General features: G+C 36.2%; 1 protein-coding gene across 7 annotated transcripts in view; it reads left to right on the top strand.

Annotated features, from left to right (window-relative positions):
• The window catches only part of SLC35A5 (solute carrier family 35 member A5), a 52,331-nt gene that overhangs the window by 22,636 nt on the left and 12,079 nt on the right, over positions 1–17,616 (top strand). For 2 of the 7 annotated variants that reach the window (XR_009213133.1, XR_009213132.1), the window contains exon 8: positions 15,046–15,131. The exons of 2 other annotated variants lie outside the window; for them this stretch is intronic. The gene's annotated coding sequence lies outside the window, so the exon portion shown is untranslated. Of the gene's footprint in view, positions 1–543; positions 723–15,045; positions 15,683–17,616 lie in introns of those variants that run through there. 3 more of the 7 variants (XM_058437515.1, XM_058437514.1, XR_009213131.1) reach the window with 2 other exon arrangements.

The following is a 17,616-nucleotide window of genomic DNA, read 5'->3' as shown; positions in this document are numbered from 1 at the left end:
CATTCTCATGCTGCTATAAAGAAATACCCGAGACTGGGTAATTTATAAAGAAAAGGGGTTTAAATGACTCGCAGTTCTGCATGGCTGGGGAGGAGGCCTCAGGAAACTCACAAGCATGGCCGAAGGCGAAACAGAAGCAAGCACCCTCTTCACAAGGCAGCAGGAGAGAGAGTGCCAACAGGGGAACTGCCAGATGCTTATAAAACCATCAGATCTCATGAGAACTTACTATCATGAGAACAGCATGGGGGAAACTGCCCCCATGATTCAATTACCTCCACCTGGTTCCTTCCTCAACACCTGGGGATTATGGGGATTACAATTCAAGATGAGATTTGGGTGGGGACACAAAGCCTAACCATATCAGATGGGAAGAGCATGAGGGTTGACAAAATATCTATTGGGTACAATGTTCACTGTTTGGGTGATTGGTCCACTAGAAGCCCAAACTTCCCCATTATGCAATGTACCATATATACGCAATGTAACAAACCTGTACATGTACCCCCTCAATATGAAATAAAAGTTGTTTTTTTTTTTAAGATGCGAAGTTCTGGTGTGTATCCACTGGAGGTCTTATGGGCACCACTGTTTTAAGAAGGTCAGAGGTCTAGAAACCGTATCCTACATGCCCCTGAAATGAGGATAGTATAACCTGGAGAGGAGCAATTGTCATGTGAAAAAGGAAGTAGACATTTTTCTGCTCTGGAGAATCAAACTACGTAAGATTTATATGGTAGTGATTATTATTTTATTATAATGAGGACTTTCCCAAAATAGGTTACTTTTCAACAGTTAAAAGAACCTTCCTGAAGAGTAGTAGAGAATAGTAGTAAATTATCACTGAAGTTTTTAGGAAGAGATTGTGTCATCAGGATGTTTTAGAAGAGATTACTTCATTAGTGTAGAAGTTGGACTGATTTCTAAAGTCCCTTTCTATTTTTAGATTCTCTTCTGCACAGTTATGACCTACACATAATGCACTGAATCTGTTCCCTTGATAGTTTCTGCATAGTCTTTGGTTGTGCCACAAGTGTGGCCTGCAATAAATGACCTGGTCTAACTGTCATTGGTCCTAGGACTGAACTGTCCAGGAATGTGCCTAATCCTGAGGGAAAGCAGCAACATGGCTGTTGGTTATAGAGAGAAAGATGGCTTAGACTCAAGATCTCAAATCCTTGTCCAGCTGCATCTTGCTGCCATGGGTTTTCAAGATCCACATACAGAGGGGATAACTTGACAGAATTACTCTATAATTCTAAGGCTTTTTTTGCTTCTGAAGTCCCATGTGGTAGCCTTGTCACTTGTAAGCTGGACTAGACTTGGTAGATCTGCAGAGAATCTTTTTGCTTTTCTTTATAGACCCAGTTGGCTCGATTAAATAGGCCATATCCTCCTTGGCTCCTTTTTCCTTTACCTATGTCCTGATTTTTCCATGAACGTCCACGTTTCCTGTGGGGAGAAGAGGCAGAGAAAGTCAAGCTCAATGAAGTGTGATACTTTTTTCTCTAAAACCTAGAGCAGAGTTTCTTAAACTTCCTTTTAAAGGAAAAAAAATGTTATAAATGTCAGCATGGACTTTTTTCTACTTTACTGCTATTTAAATACGTACAAACATGAAGTATAAACTGCTTGTATTTTTTATATGAAAACCGAAACATTTACAAATTAAAATACAAAGCTTTACAACCAATAAATTTCTATTTGAAATACGAAGGTAATGAGAAAGTGATATTTTGCTCAAATAGAATCTTAACAGACCCCCAACAGTCCTGCAGAACTTCTGCCCTCACTTGCTGTTTTAGTTCCTTCAAGTACCACCCTATGGCTGTCAAGATAACAGACTTGTTGACTTTACAAATCATGCATTTAATCCTGCTGTGGATTTATCAACCCATGTTCCTAACAATCCCATACGGATGCTGCTAACTCCCATTGGCCTTGGTGCCCTGGAAAGATTTTTAAAATACCAGCTTTATGTGTTCCCTGAAGTTCTGAAAGAACTCACTAGTAAAATTGCCTAGGCTTGGCACTTTTTTGAGATACTTTATTTTTCCCTCTCACAACATTCTCTCTCTTCCTTTTCCTCTTCTTGGTTCACTCTTGATCATTTGTTTTGCTAAAAAAAATCAGCCATTCATACAGATTTTTGAATTTATTTGCATAGGAATTTATGATTTATTCTCATAATCCTTTGAATTTCCCATTGGTGTAGTTCTGTTTTCTTTCTCATTCTTAATTTTTTGTCTGAAAGTTTTTTCTATTATTTTGTAAAAATATAGGTTCTAACTAGCTATTTCTAATTATTTTTTTCCATTTTTATAGTGGTAAAATGCACAGCATAAAATTTCATGTCTTAACCATTTTATGTGTACAATTCAGTAGTATTAAGCACATTTGTATATTTATATTATGCAACCATCACCACTGTCTACTTCCAGAACCCTTTTCATGTTGCAAAACTGAAACTCTATACCCATTAAACAGTAACTCCCCATTCCTCCCTCCCCTCCGTCTGTGGCAGCCAACATCCCACTTCCTGTCTTTATGTTTTTGACTATTCTAAATACCTCATTTATAAGTGGAATCATACAGTATTTGTCCTTTTGTCACTGACTTCTTTTACATAGCATGATGTCCTCAAGGTTAATCAGTGTTGTAGTGTGCCAGAATCTCCTTGCTTTTTAAGACAGAATAGTATGTCATTTTATGTATATGCTACATTTCTTTATCCATTCATCCATCAATGGACACCTAGGTTGCTTACAGCAATTTAGCTCTTGTGAATAATGATGCTATGAACATAAGTTTACAAATAATCTCTTAGAGATCTTGCTTTCAATTCTTTTGAGTATATATACATGAAAAGTGGGCAAAGGACTTGAATAGGCAGTTCTCCAAAGAAGATATACAAATGACCAATGAGCACATGAAAAGATGATCAACATCACTAATTATTAGGGAAAGGCAAATCAAATCTACCATGAGATATCACATTACACCCATTACAGTGGCCACTAAAACACAAACACACACAACAGAAAACAACAAGTGTTAGTATGTGGTGAACTTGGAACCCTTGTATACTGTTGGTGGGAATATTGGTGGGTATAGCTGATATATATACACACACACACACACACACACACCCCTGGATGTGGAATTACTGGATTATATGGTAATTCTTTATAAATTAAAGTGTACATTTTTAATTTTTTGAGGATCTGACATACTGTTTTCCTTAGAAGCTCTACCATTTTACATTCCCCCCAACAGTATACAAGGGTCCCAAGTTCCTCATATACTCACCAACACTTGTTGTTTTCTGTTTTTGTTTTTGTTTATTTAGTGGCCATTGTAATGGGTATGATGATGTAGACTTGATTTCCCTTGCGCTAATAATTAGTGATGTTGAGCATCTTTTTATGTGCTTGTTGGTCATTTGTATATCTTCTTTGGAGAAATGCCTATTTAAGTCCTTTGCCCAGTTTTGGATCTGGTTGTTTGTTTTGTTGCCATTATTGAGTTTTAGGAGTTCTCCATATATCTTGATATTAATCCCCTATCAGATATATTATTTGCAAATATTTTTCCTAATTCTGTGTCTTGCCTTTTTACTCTGTTGATAGTATGTTTTGATGTACAAAATTTTTAAATTTTAATGAAGTCCAAATTGTCTGTTTTTTCTTCTATTGCCTGTGCCTTTGGTGTCATATCCAAGAGATCATTGCCAAATCGAATGTTGTGAAAATTTTTCCCTGTGTTTTCTATTGAGCTTTATAGTTTTAGGTCTCATACTTAGGTCTTGTATACATTTTGAATTTATGTGAGTTTATTTTTGTATATGGTGTTAGGTAAGGGTCCAGCTTCATTCTTTGGCATGTGGACATCCAATTTTCTCAACACTATTTGTTGAAAAGACTGTTCCCCCATTGATTGATATCGTTATCCTTGTCAATAATCATTTGACTACATATGTGAGGGTTTATTTCTGGAATCTTTGTTCTATTCCATTGGTCTGTATGTGTGTCTTTATGACAGTACTATACTCTTTTGATTACTATAGATTTGTAGTCAATTTTGAAATCTAGAAGTATAAGTCCTTGGCTTTATTCTTCATTTTCAAGATTGTTTTGGCTATGCAGGGTCCCTTGATATTCTATATGAATTTTACGATGGGTTTTTCTATTTCTGCAAAAAAAAGTATTAAGATTTTGATATGGATTGCATTAAATCTGTAGATCATTTTAGTTAATATTGACAGCTTAATAAAATTGTCTTCCGGTTTACATACGTCTTTTCATTTATTTATGTCTTTAATTTTCAGAAATGTTTTGTAGCCTTCTTTGTGCAGGTCTTTTACCTCCATGGTTAAGTTAATTTCCAAGTAATTTATTCTGTTCTTTTTGTTTTTGTTTTTGTTTTGAGACAGAGTATCACTCTGTCACCCAGGCTGGAGTGCAGTGGCGTGATCTTGGCCCACTGCAACCTTCACCTCCTGGGTTCAAGAGATTTTCCTGCCTCAGCCACCCAAGTAACGGATTACAGGCATGTACCACCATGCCCAGCTAATTTTTAGTAGAGATGGGGTTTCACCTTGTTGGCCAGGCTGGTTTTGAACTCCTGACCTGAAGTGATCCACCCACCTTAACTTCCCCAAGTGCTGGGATTACAGGCATGAGCCACCGCACTCAGCCAAGTAATTTATTCTTTTTGCTGCTATTATAAATGGAATTGTTTTCTTAATTTGCTGTTTGGATTGTTCATTGTTAGTATATAGAAATGCAACAGATTTTTTGTGTTGACTTTGTATCCTGATACTTTGCTGAATTCATTTATTAGTTCTAGTGGTGGTTTTGTGGAATCTTTAGGGTTTTCTACACGTAAGATCATATCATCTGCAAACAGAGATAATTTTACTTCTTTCTTTTTGCATTTTTTTTTCTGCCTAATTGCTCTAGCTAAGACTTCCAGTGCCATGTTTCATAGAAGTGACAAAAGTGGAGATCCTTGCCTTGTTCCTGATTGTAGAGGAAAAGCTTTCAGTCTTTCACCATTGCTTATGATATTTGGTGTGCATTTTTAATGTATGGATTGTATGGATTGTTTGTTGTATATATGGATTGGCTGGATTGGATGTTGTAGTTTTTGTCTACGTTTTTAAGCGTTTTTATCATGAAAGGGTATCAAATGCTTTCTCTGCATGAATTGAGATAATCACATGGTTTTTCTTCATTCTGTTAATGTTATGTATTGCATTGATCATTCCAAGAATAAATCCCATTTGGTCATGGTGTATAATCTTTTTAATATGCTGCCGAATTCAGCTTGCTACTATTTTGTTGAGATTGTGTGTGTGTGTGTGTGTGTGTGTGTGTGCATGCGTGCACGTGTGCACATGCAGTTACTCTAATAAAAGTAAATGTTTTGGAGCATAGGCATAGTGTGTTTTCTGATTCAGAGATTCTATTTTGTTCTAGTAGGACCTTTAATTTATACCAATTTCTTCATTCTTACCTTCATCACAAGTTTTCAGAGGATGCTACCTTGGTCCAGATCTCACTCCTTTCCCCAGCAATCTGCCTTTCCCAACATTGGCAGCTTTGATCCTCTGTACCATGAAGTCCCTTCTTTTCAACTCCCCAAAAGTCAGTATTGTTAATTAACCAGGTCTCAGGCATGTTCTGAGTTTATCTACACTTGCTCTCTGTGGATGGTGAGGATTTTTACATGTTCATAAGAGATATTGGTCTGTAGTATTGTTCATAAGAGATATTGGTCCGTAGTTTCGTTTTCGTGTGGTGTATTTGCCTGTCTTTGGTATCGTGGTAATCCTGGCCTCTTAGAATTAGTTAGGGAGTGTTGTCTCCTCTTCAAGTTTTTGAAAACGTTTGAGAAGGATTGGTGTTAGTTCTTTAAATGTTTGTAAAACTCACCAATGAAGCCCTCCAGTCCAGAGCTTTTCTATGTTGAGTGGTTTTTTATTACTGATTCAATCTCCTTGCTAAGTCTACTCAGGTTTTCTATTTCTTTGTGACTTGGTTTGGTAGGTTTTATGTTTCTAGGTATTTGTCCATTTCATGTATGTTATCCAATTTGTTGGTGTACAGTTGCTGATAGTACTCTCTTATAATTCTTTTTATTTCTGTAGAATCAGTAGTAATGGCCCCACTTTCATTTGTATATTTTAGTAATCTTCTCTCTTTTTGCTTAGTCCATCTACCTAAAGGTTTGTCAATTTTGTTGATCTTTTCAAAGAAACAACTTTTGTTGTTTTTCTGGATTATTTTCCTATTTTCTATTTCATTCATCTATGCTCAACTCCTTTCTTCTGCTAGTATTGGGTAATTTTGTTCTTTTTCTGATTCCTTAAGTTATAAAGTTAGGTTTTTCATTTCAAATCTTGTTTTGTTTTTTTTTAAATGTTTCTATAGCTATAAATGTTCTCCTTAGCATTCCTTTTATTGTATCCCATAAGTTTGGTATGTATTTCCATTATCATTCATTTCTAAATATTTTTAAATTTCCTTTGTGATTTCTTCTTTGATCCATTGGTTGAGTGTGTGTTGTCTAATTTCCTCAAATTTGTGAATTTTTCAGTTTTCCTTCTGTTATTGATTTATAACTTTGTTATGGTCAAAGAAGATACTTGTATGACATCTATCTTTTAAAATCTATTGAGACATAATTTGTGACCTATGTATGTTCTATCCTGGAAGATGCCCCATGTGCACTTCAAAAGAATTTTTATTCTGTTGTTGATATATAGAGTGTTCTGTATATGTCTGTTAAATCTAGGTAATTTATTGTGTTGTTCAAGCCCTCTATTTCCTTATCTTCTGTCTAGTTGTTCTATCCATTATTGAGAGTGGGATATTGAATTCTGCAAATATTATTGTAGATATTTCTATTTCTCCTTTCGATTCTGTCCATTTTTGCTGTATATTCTTTGATGGTCTGTTATTAGATATGTAAATGTTTATAGTTATATCTTCTTACTATATTGAACCATTTATTAATATATAATGTCCTTCTTTGTCTCTCAATCATTTTTGATTTAAACTTTATGTCATCAGACATTAATATAGCCACCACTGCTCTCTTTTGGTTATTATTTGCATAGAATACTCTTTTTCATTCTTTCACTTTTAACCTATTTGTGCCTTTAGAACTAAAGTAAATCTGTTGTAGAAAGCAGATAGTTGGATTGTGGTTTTTAAAAAATCCATTCTGCCTATGTATGTCTTTTGTCTGTGTCTCTCCAGTTTAACCTATTACATTTAAAGTAATTGCTGATAAAGAGGGACTTACTTTTATCATTTTGCTATTTGTTTTACATATGTCTTAAAGCTGTTTTCCTCTCATTTTTTGCATTAATGTCTTCTTTTGTGTTAATTTTATTGTGGTGAAACATTTAAATTTCTTTCTCATTTCCTCTTGTCTACTGTCCTTCCTTTTCAACTTACAGAACTTCCTTTAGCACTTACTACAGGGCAGTTCTAGTGGCAACAAACTCCCTCAGCTTTTATTCATCTGGGAATGCCTATTTCTCCCTCACTTTTGAAGGACAGTTTTGCCAGATAGAGAACTCGTGGCTGGCAGGTTTTTGGTTTTTTTTTTTTTTTTCCTTTAGCACTTTAAATATATTAGCCCACTGTCTTCTAGTCTCCAAAGTTTTTGATGACAAATCTGCTAATAATCTTACTGGGAATCCCTGTTTATAATGAGTTGCTTTTTTCTTGCTGCTTTCCAAATTCTCTTTGTCTTTGTCTTTCAACAGTTTAGATATAATGTATCCTGGTATGGGTCTCTTTGAGTTCTTGCTACTTGGATTTCATTGAGTTTCTTGGATATTTATACTCATGGCTTTTATCAGATTTGAAGAGTTTTCAGTCATTATTTTTTCAAATATTCTATGTGCCCCTCTCTCTTTTCCTTTTGAACTCTTATAATGAGTATGTTTGTCTGCTTGAAGATGTTCCATGGGTCCCTTGGTCTCTGTTCAATTTTCTTTAGTCTTTTTGTTCTCAGACTCAATAATTTTCATTGTTATGTGTTTAGGTTTCCTGATCTTTATTCCACCTGCTCCAATCTGTCTCTGAGTTCCTCTAGTGAATTTTTTATTTCAGTTTGTGTACATTTCAGCTCCAGAAAGTTTCCCAAAAGGGAGGAAAGAGAAAAATTGAAGTGTATGGGGAGAAGGAAAAGGGCCCCAGTCTTTTAAATCCCCTAGAAGTCACTTCAATCCAAGAGAAAGTGGCTTAGAACAATGAGAGGAAGTGTAACACCATTAGCTGCCACCGTTTTGTCTGCTTTTGTGTGATCAGAAGCCGCAATCAGTGATCAGTGCACAGATATCCAATATTTGGATGACAGGGTAATTTTTTGCAGGACGCTCTCCTGAGTCCTATACCATAAGCCATTTGCAGGCTATTTTAGGAACACAGGCATAGTTACCTGCCTCAGGGGTAAGGAGTGTTGAATGGGAAGCTGCTGCTGTGCTAAGAGCTGTAATTGACTAAAATTTAAGACAATTTACAGTCCAAGCCATCCCTTGGAAGTTGTAAGCAGTCAGTAGACTCCAGAGTTCCAAAACAGCCATATGAAACAGATTCTGTCAGTGCAGTACTGTTGTCTAAGTGGGGAGACAGATTTCCAGAGCTTCTTGCTCTGTCATCTTCCTACAATCCTCTCTTTAATTAATTCTTGCCTTATTAAAGTATATCTTGTTTTTCCTAGGGTTTATGCTCTAATGTCTTTTATGTGTAGTTGAAATACATTTTTTTCTTATTTATTAGTTTATATATTTATAACTAGTAGAAGCATTGCTTGAAGTATGTATACCTTAGGCCAATCTTCAAAGACTTTGAAATATAATATTATTATTATCATTATTTTCCAACTATTCTGTTTAGAGTCAAGGGTAGTGTGTTTGAAGTTTTTATTCACAATAAACTCAATTTTTGTTAATGGTTAATTTCTGGTTTTTACATCTTTGGTTAGAGGGTGATATCTGTAGTCTACCTTTTATAGAATTATGACTATTTCCTTTATGACAAATTTTGTGAATGTTTCATGAGCATTTAAACAGAAGATATGCTCTCTGTTTCTTAGTACAAAATTTATTACAAGGTTATTGTTATTTTCCCTTCGTATTTTATTTCTGACTTTTTATTTTGTATCATTCACCATTTTTTTTTTTTTGGTGCAAAAAGCTTAATGCCAGTTATATCGTAACTGATTTATATATGTCCTTAATAATTAAAAGTTACCACTTTTTCCCATCTAATGCTGTTTAATATTAAATTCTGTTTGTCAATAGGATTATGGATAATATTGTTTGCATTTTTATAATGTAAATATATGACATTAATATTGTTAATGTTAATATGTTGATACTAATGTTAATATTGGTATCATTAATAATGTTATATTAATTATTTGCATTTTTTTTGAATTATTAGGTATAGTTTGGTCTATCTTTAGTACTCAATAATTTTTTTTGAGAAAGTTGATATTGGTTTGGTATTTTGAACTGTTCTGAAAGTTTTTTATAATATTTGAAATGTATTACACCTATATGCCTACTCTGTTTTATTACTAATGATTACTTTTACATTGTTTTTCTTTTTTTTTTATTATTATACTTTAGGTTTTAGGGCACATGTGCACAATGTGCAGGTTTGTTACATATGTATACATGTGCCATGTTGGTGTGCTGCACCCATTAACTCGTCATTTAGCATTAGGTATATCTCCTAATGCTGTCCCTCCCCCCTCCCCCCACCCCACAACAGTCCCCGGAGTGTGATGTTCCCCTTCCTGTGTCCATGAGTTCTCATTGTTCAATTCCCACCTATGAGTGAGAACATGCGATGTTTGGTTTTTTGTCCTTGCGATAGTTTACTGAGAATGATGTTTTCCAGTTTCATCCATGTCCCTACAAAGGACACGAACTCATCATTTTTTATGGCTGCATAATATTCCATGGTGTATATGTACCACATTTTCTTAATCCAGTCTATCGTTGTTGGACATTTGGGTTGGTTCCAACTCTTTGCTATTGTGAATAGTGCCGCAATAAACATACGTGTGCGTGTGTCTTTATAGCAGCATGATTTATAGTCCTTTGGGTATATACCCAGTAATGGGATGGCTGGGTCAAATGGTATTTCTAGTTCTAGATCCCTGAGGAATCGCCACACTGACTTCCACAATGGTTGAACTAGTTTACAGTCCCACCAACAGTGTAAAAGTGTTCCTATTTCTCCATATCCTCTCCAGCACCTGTTGTTTCCTGACTTTTTAATGATGGCCATTCTAACTGGTGTGAGATGGTATCTCACTGTGGTTTTGATTTGCATTTCTCTGATGGCCAGTGATGATGAGCATTTTTTCATGTGTTTTTTGGCTGCATAAATGTCTTCTTTTGAGAAGTGTCTGTTCATGTCCTTCGCTCACTTTTTGATGGGGTTGTTTGTTTTTTTCTTGTAAATTTGTTTGAGTTCACTATAGATTCTGGGTATTAGCCCTTTGTCAGAAGAGTAGGTTGCAAAAATTTTCTCCCATTCTGTAGGTTGCCTGTTCACTCTGATGGTAGTTTCTTTTGCTGTGCAGAAGCTCTTTAGTTTAATTAGATCCCATTTGTCAATTTTGGCTTTTGTTGCCATTGCTTTTGGTGTTTTAGACATGAAGTCCTTGCCCGTGCCTATGTCCTGAATGGTATTGCCTAGGTTTTCTTGTAGGATTTTAATGGTTTTAGGTCTAACATGTAAGACTTTAATCCATCTTGAATTAATTTTTGTATAAGGTGTAAGGAAGGGATCCAGTTTCAGCTTTCTACATATGGCTAGCCAGTTTTCCCAGCACCATTTATTAAATAGGGAATCCTTTCCCCATTTCTTGTTTTTGTCAGGCTTGTCAAAGATCAGATAGTTGTAGATATGCGGCATTATTTCTGAGGGCTCTGTTCTGTTCCATTGATCTATGTCTCCGTTGTGGTACCAGTACCGTGCTGTTTTGGTTACTGTAGCCTTGTAGTATAGTTTGAAGTCAGGTGGCGTGATGCCTCCAGCTTTGTTCTTTTGGCTTAGGATTGACTTGGCAATGCGGGCTCTTTTTTGGTTCCATATGAACTTTAAAGTAGTTTTTTCCAATTCTGTGAAGAAAGTCATTGGTAGCTTGATGGGGATGGCATTGAATCTAAAAATTACCTTGGGCAGTATGGCCATTTTCACGATATTGATTCTTCCAACCCATGAGCATAAAATGTTCTTCCATTTGTTTGTATCCTCTTTTATTTCATTGAGCAGTGGTTTGTAGTTCTCCTTGAAGAGGTCCTTCACATCCCTTGTAAGTTGGATTCCTAGGTATTTTATTCTCTTTGAAGCAATTGTGAATGGGAGTTCACTCATGATTTGGCTCTTTGTTTGTCTGTGATTGGTGTACAAGAATGCTTGTGATTTTTGTACATTGATTTTGTATCCTGAGACTTTGCTGAAGTTGCTTATCAGCTTAAGGAGATTTTGGGCTGAGACGATGGGGTTTTCTAGATATACAATCATGTCATCTGCAAACAGGGACAATTTGACTTCCTCTTTTCCTAAGCGAATACCCTTTATTTCCTTCTCCTGCCTGATTGCTCTGGCCAGAACTTCCAGCACTATGTTGAATAGGAGTGGTGAGAGAGGGCATCCCTGTCTTGTGCCAGTTTTCAAAGGGAATGCTTCCAGTCCTGAGTGACCTACAAAGGGACTTAAACTCCCACACAATAATAATGGGAGATTTTAACACCCCACTGTCAACATTAGACAGATCAACGAGACAGAAAGTCAACAAGCATATCCAGGAATTGAACTCAGCTCTGCACAAAGTGGACCTAATAGACATCTACAGAACTCTCCACCCCAAATCAACAGAATATACATTTTTTTCAGCACCACACCACACCTACTCCAAAATTGACCACATAGTTGGAAGTAAAGCTCTCCTTAGCAAATGTAAAAGAACAGAAATTATAACAAACTGTCTCTCAGACCACAGTGCAATCAAACTAGAACTCAGGATTAAGAAACTCACTCAAAGCCGCTCAACTACATGGAAACTGAACAACCTGCTCCTGAATGACTATTGGGTACATAATGAAATGAAGGCAGAAATAAAGATGTTCTTTGAAACCAACAAGAACAAAGACACAACATACCAGAATCTCTGGGAAACATTCAAAGCAGTGTGTAGAGGGAAATTTATAGCACTAAATGCCCACAAGAGAAAGCAGGAAAGATCCAAAATTGACACCCTAACATCACAATTAAAAGAAGTAGAAAAGCAAGAGCAAACACATTCAAAAGCTAGCAGAAGGCTAGAAATAACTAAAATCAGAGCAGAACTGAAGGAAATAGAGACACAACCCTTCAAAAAATTAATGAATCCAGGAGCTGGTTTTTTGAAAAGATCAACAAAATAGATAGACCACTAGCAAGACTAATAAAGAAGAAAAGAGAGAAGAATCAAATAGATGCAATAAAAAATGAAAAAGGGGATATCACCACCGATCCCACAGAAATACAATCTACCATCAGAGAATACTACAAATACCTCTATGCAAATAAATTAGAAAATCTAGAAGAAATGGATAAATTGCTCGACAAATACACCTTCCCAAGACTAAACCAGGAAGAAGTTGAATCTCTGAATAGACCAATAACAGGCTCTGAAATTGTGGCAATAATCAATAGCTTACCAACCAAAAAGAGTCCAGGACCTGATGGATTCACAGCCGAATTCTACCAGAGGTACAAGGAGGAACTGGTACCATTCCTTCTGAAACTATTCCAATCGATAGAAAAAGAGGGAATCCTCCCTAACACATTTTATGAAGCCAGCATCGTCCTGATACCAAAGCCTGGCAGAGACACACACAAAAAAGAGAATTTCAGACCAATATCCTTGATGAACATTGATGCAAAAATCCTCAATAAAATACTGGCAAACCGAATCCAGCAGCACATCAAAAAGCTTATACACCATGATCAAGTGGGCTTCATCCCTGGGATGCAAGGCTGGTTCAACATATGCAAATCAATAAATGTAATCCAGCATATAAACAGAACCAAAGACAAAAACCACATGATTATCTCAATAGATGCAGAAAAGGCCTTTGACAAAATTCAACAACCTTCGTGCTAAAAACTCTCAATAAATTAGGTATTGATGGGACGTATCTCAAAATAATAAGAGCTATCTATGACAAACCCACAGCCAATATCATACTGAATGGGCAAAAACTGGAAGCATACTTTTACATTTTTAAAAGCAACTTAGAACTTTATGATATTATCAAGTTCAAAAAATAAAATTATTAATATACTGTCTTCACTGAAAGATGAGGAACTTAGGATATGTTTCCTCCCAACTCCCAGTTTGTCTTAATAAGCTCTGGGTATTTTGTCTAGGTCTACTATCCTCTATTGCATCAATTCTAAGACTCATGTTTTAACATATTACTATCTCTGAAATTGGGATGTTTTAAACAATAGCATGTTAAAATAGCTGCTGCCTTGTGATGGTAGTGATGAAGCTGTCTTTGCCTGTGCATTCAGGTATTTGGCATGACTGAATAAGTACAACTTCTTGACATTTCAGTCAACACACCACTTAAGGACCATTTGAGGAGAGAATAGACGTGTTACTTGTCTGAAAATCTTCTTTTGATGCCTCCTTTTAAGAACAGAACATGACAGCCTCAAATTATACAGAATTGATATCAATAGCTTAGAAAAAAGTCCTGGAGACAGCAGAGAAACTCCCTTAAGAAATTAGGCATCATCATCAGTTCTCTCAATGGTGCAGAGAACTATTCTGCGTGGAAAACTTCAAACATCTACAGCAATGAATCAAATAGTGATTCAAAAGATTCTGGCTTGAAATGGGAAAATGTTTTAGGAATAGCTTTATTAATTTATTTAGCTTATTGTTTCCCTTTTATGTTATTAGAGAGTGATACATGATAAATCAGTCTTTAAGCACTCTTTAAACAAATATAAAAATTCTAAGTAATAAAAAGGCATTGTTTTTAGTTAGCAGCGTACTTTCTTAGTGGGATATAAAATTGTGGTGCCACTTGGAATTTATGCTGTCATAATTTGTTAACTTGGAAGTTCCTTTTAAAAAATATTTTACTGTATATAGTTTTTTTTTCAAGAATGGTTTGCCTTTTAATTTATTAATCCCAGTTATCACAACTAATTAAACTTAATTTGTTCATGACATAACTTCCTCATTCATAACTTTTTAATGCTAATTCATCTATCAGCTGGAAGCAGTCTGAAAATAGATTTTTCTTTTTTGAAAGAGTTTTGACTGATAAATTTCCTGAGGTTTGGTATATATATATATATTCAGCATCTAATAATTATTTACTAACTCCAGATTTTTTCTATTCATGTTACTACTCAAAGAGGTTTTGCATTTTTTGTTACTTTCTATGGCCATTTAATACAAGGGACAGCTTGTCTGGAAAATAATTTGAGTCACCCTTTTTTTCCATCAGAAATTAATCTTTTTTGTTTCATTACCAAGAATTACCAAGAAGTTAAAGGTTTCCCTGCTCTGTGTTAAGTGTGTGTGTGTTTTCTTTGTAGGTAAGCAATTTTTTGAGTGTTTGTATGCCTTTTATATAGGCCCTTTATTTAAGGTTCCTGCGTACTCATATTTAAACAGAGTTTAACATTCCAGTTGGGCCTAATATTTGCCAAAAAAAAATAGCATAGATAGAATCTTCCTTACCTAATCCCTCTTTTCCTGAACAATGTTTGAATGCCATCTTTAACTTATTCTAAGGGGCTGGAAGCTACTTTAAGGATATGGAAGGAAGGCAGGAGCCATAGAAAATTGCAGTGAGGCAATTTTGTGGGTGTGTGCTTTTCCCCTACATTGCTTGAAACTCCTGCTTTGAGAGCCAGTTCCACACAGATACAATTACTACTGTCTCCTGTTTGTGAGGAGGGAGTATCAGTTGAATTTTAGTTTCTTCTCTTGTTTTAGATTAAGCCCCCTAATTTGGTGAGAAATCTGGTTAAGTGAAGTTCCTTGAAAGCAGCACACAACTTTTGTCTAAAGCTGTGAAATTGGTAATTAGAATTTTTTATATTTTATACTTATAAATACTATATAATATTTTGTATGTTTTATATTTATGTCATACGTTTAACATACAATATAAACTTTTAACATTTTAGATTTAATATTTTGTATATATGTTAATATATATATTCTGCCCTGCAAAACCAGACTCCACACAGCATAATCAAATAAACCTTTTATTTATAGGCAAAGGATATAGTACAAGAAGAAAAAGAGAACACAGATGACATCGGGGGTCCAAGAGACATTCCATACTTAAGCTTCACAATGTCCTTATTTGCACACATATACCACACTGCCTTCATTTTCTCCAGCTGAGAGATTTTGTGTAAGAAATCTTGACTTCTGAGAGTTCAAAGTCATTCCCAACAGGGTCTTTATGTCTGTCTGGTCATATTATCAGCCAGGCTTACTTAATGTGTTAGGCCAGTTGGAAACCGTCATTAAAGAAACTGACCCTGGTGATCACCAGAGTACTTTCAGACTATAAACAACCCATCATAAATCCCACTGCCCTTATCTTGGCCAAGAGACAAAACTGGACATTCTGATGACCCCAGAGATTATGACAATGTTTTCTGGTCTAATTAAACCGTAGTCTTCATATACTTTTACCACACCTCCTTCCTCCAATTAGGAAGCTAAGTGGGTAAGAAAGAAAAAATAAAGGCAGAGCATAACGATGTCACCCATCTTTGGCCTCTTAGCTGGAGCTGATCCTTGCATGGGCAGTAGACTATAAGTATGTTAATTATTTTTCCTACTGCAGAGTTTCTTCACGTTGGAATGGTGAATAGGTACACATTTCTCAAAGCTCAAAGTGCAAGTCTAAGGATATTCTCTAGTTTCAGTCTTGGTGAAATTTTCTTCTATGAATTCATTACTTTTTAGTTTATTTCAGGGAGGGGATGATGTTTTTTAATGAATTAATACAAGTGTCAGCATCTTTCATGGACATGCAGACAATTTCTTAAAGATAAGAGAGGTAAAAAATCTTCAGGAAAAACTGTGCCTGAACTGTGAGTATCCCAAAGCCATTGACCACGTTAATGGTGGAGCCAATATGAAGTACTTGCTAAATCATGTGGTGCTTGAAAGGAAGAGCAATGTTATAATTCCATCCTCCTAAAGACTACATAACCATCATCACTCATCATCTCTCCCTGGTCCCTTCCACCTGCCAAACCCCCATAAAAACCCATAATTGATGATACATATTAGTTTATAATTAATGGTGTACCTAACTGTTCTCTACTAGTCTGAGCCTCTGTACAGAGAAATGTCAGTTTTGTATTCCTGGTTCCTGGAAAAGTACATATAAAATAGTATAAATACAATAAATGTTTGAATTATCATATAACTTGAGTCTAAACTTTAAATTAGTATCCTGTATTAAGAACTGGGTTGATCAAATGGTTCTTTGCACATATCAAGGCTTTCGACTATTCCCAACCAGGTCTTCCCAAATTTGGGCATATTCCTGCCTCTGCCTACCCTGTTCTAATTTGGCACTTTAAAGATAGTTCATAAGAAGCAAGCCAAAGATAGAAAAGAGAGCTAAGGCTACAGGAGGAATTTACTCCTTAACATTTGGGGGAAGGAAAATGAGGCTTGTCTACAGCAGGGACTGGCTGTCTTCCAAGGTGTTCTGTACCTCTCTTTTTCTTGGATATCCTTTTGCATTATAGATAGCCTTGGGAAGGGTGTCACTTTTATCATATCAGTTACACCTAATCAGTTGTAGTCATCTGAGAGCCAGAATTATTACTGATAGAGGGACCTGGGAAAGGAGAAAATGACCAGGAGAGAGGAAGGTATGCTTATTGCAGAGGAGAAAAGCCAAAGAACGTTTGCCCATGGGCAGTCTTAGCTATTTAAATCACCCACTTCTTCACCCGGCTCCCTTGGCACATGTATCAACCCATGGATTGGGAGGTGTAGGACCATTCTTTTGCTTTCTGGAAGGAAAGCACTGACATTTAAGCTCTGTGCGGTCTGCTCAGGGGCTGCCCAGTTTGTCCAAGCTTTAGGATATCAGAGAGATTATGCATTTGTGGTCTCAAGTTAGGAAACTATGTTTAAGAACAAATATAGCCGGGCGCGGTGGCTCACGCTTGTAATCCCAGCACTTTGGGAGGCCGAGGCGGGCGGATCACGAGGTCAGGAGATCGAGACCACAGTGAAACCCCGTCTCTACTAAAAATACAAAAAATTAGCCGGGCGTGGTGGCGGGCGCCTGTAGTCCCAGCTACTCGGAGAGGCTGAGGCAGGAGAATGGCGTGAACCCGGGAGGCGGAGCTTGCAGTGAGCCGAGACTGCGCCACTGCACTCCAGCCTGGGCGACAGAGCAAGACTCCGTCTCAAAAAAAAAAAAAAGAACAAATATATGCCTTATTAGAGGGACTCTTCAGATGTTTAGGATGCTCACAATCCTTGCCAACCTGATGGCCTTGGAAGCTCCAGTCTGGCTGT

Source organism: Hylobates moloch, unplaced genomic scaffold, assembly GCF_009828535.3.
Source record: "Hylobates moloch isolate HMO894 unplaced genomic scaffold, HMol_V3 SCAFFOLD_4, whole genome shotgun sequence".
Taxonomy (NCBI): Eukaryota; Metazoa; Chordata; class Mammalia; order Primates; family Hylobatidae; genus Hylobates; species Hylobates moloch.
The sequence above is the reverse complement of the archived record's forward strand: the minus strand, read 5'-3'. Positions and strand labels throughout refer to the sequence as shown.